The sequence below is a fragment of the Tupaia chinensis genome, unplaced genomic scaffold (genome assembly GCF_000334495.1).
Source record: "Tupaia chinensis unplaced genomic scaffold, TupChi_1.0 Scaffold146676_1, whole genome shotgun sequence".
Classification (NCBI taxonomy): domain Eukaryota; kingdom Metazoa; phylum Chordata; class Mammalia; order Scandentia; family Tupaiidae; genus Tupaia; species Tupaia belangeri.
The window spans coordinates 1010-2239 of record NW_006206533.1 but is presented as its reverse complement, the minus strand read 5'-3'; positions in this window follow the sequence as shown (position 1 = coordinate 2239).

Here is a 1230-nt window from a genome sequence, read left to right as displayed (position 1 = left end):
TTTTATACATTGAAGCACATATGTCACTTAGTTTGTAAAGTGAAATGTTCCAGTAGGAATACATTTCTCACCAGTCCAGTTGATATTTTGTACTTTTTTTCCAATCTTGAATTCTGTTAAACCTACTAGTTGACCTGAGGTCCACTTTCATTGATTAGAACAGCTTCAGCTATCACTTGAATTTCTTTATTTTACTTTATTTTATTATTTTATTTTATTTTATTTTCTTGGTGAGGTTTTTGTTATAAGGTACGTGCGCTAGCCAGAAAGACAGAGAGGTAAGTGAGAAATCACCCCCCGGGGAGATGGCCATACCGCACTCCCTTCTCCTCCATTCTCTTGAGATCTTGGGCATGCACTCATGCCTGGTATGAGTTTAAGCCACTGGATCCAGGACTCAAACCACGTTCAACTACATGGGAGTTGAGTAACATAGCCATTATGCTAACTACTGGTCCTGCTATCACTTGAATTTCTGCTGCTTCCTAAATATTTGGCTACTGAAACTTCAAAGATGATGTGTAGAAGATTTATCTGTCTACTGCTCAGATTTTTACCAATTCTAATTTTTAGCTCCTATATCTATATGCCTGCTTAAACAGAAACATTCAGTTAAATTTCTTTTTTAATTCAGTGCCAAAAAAAAATTAGTACCAATTTTTTCTGCTTGCCTTTTTTTTTTTTTTGGATGAGTTCCCTATTCAATATTCTTATTTCACGTCAAAACTTGGTTTTAACCATATTATATCTTGGTTTTAACTGTATTATTTCTTTCAGAGTATCCTTGGTCTGCAATCTGTAGATGGCAGTTAAATTGCAAATCTGATTATATAATGTATCACTTCTTTTGGTTTTGTATTATTTATACTCTGTGTTTTAACAAATAATAAAGTAATATCCGTCTTTATTTGGACTAATATTTTTGAATGCACAACTGTAGTATAAAGATGCTTGTAAATATACTTCAACTTATGAGTAATTAACAGTATGTACATAAAATATTTTATTGGAATTAGGTTAAGTATTTAAATGTAAAATCACTTTGCAATCACTTCCTTGAACACATTTACTGACCTTGTCTTTCATCATAGACCAGGAATACTTTCCCAGATATACTGTTTCTACTTCCATTAATATTAGGAATATACCTTGTGCTTCATAGGATGACTGTTATAGTTCCATTTTCATAAGAACCTTTACATACATGTTCTTAACATCATTGACTTGAAG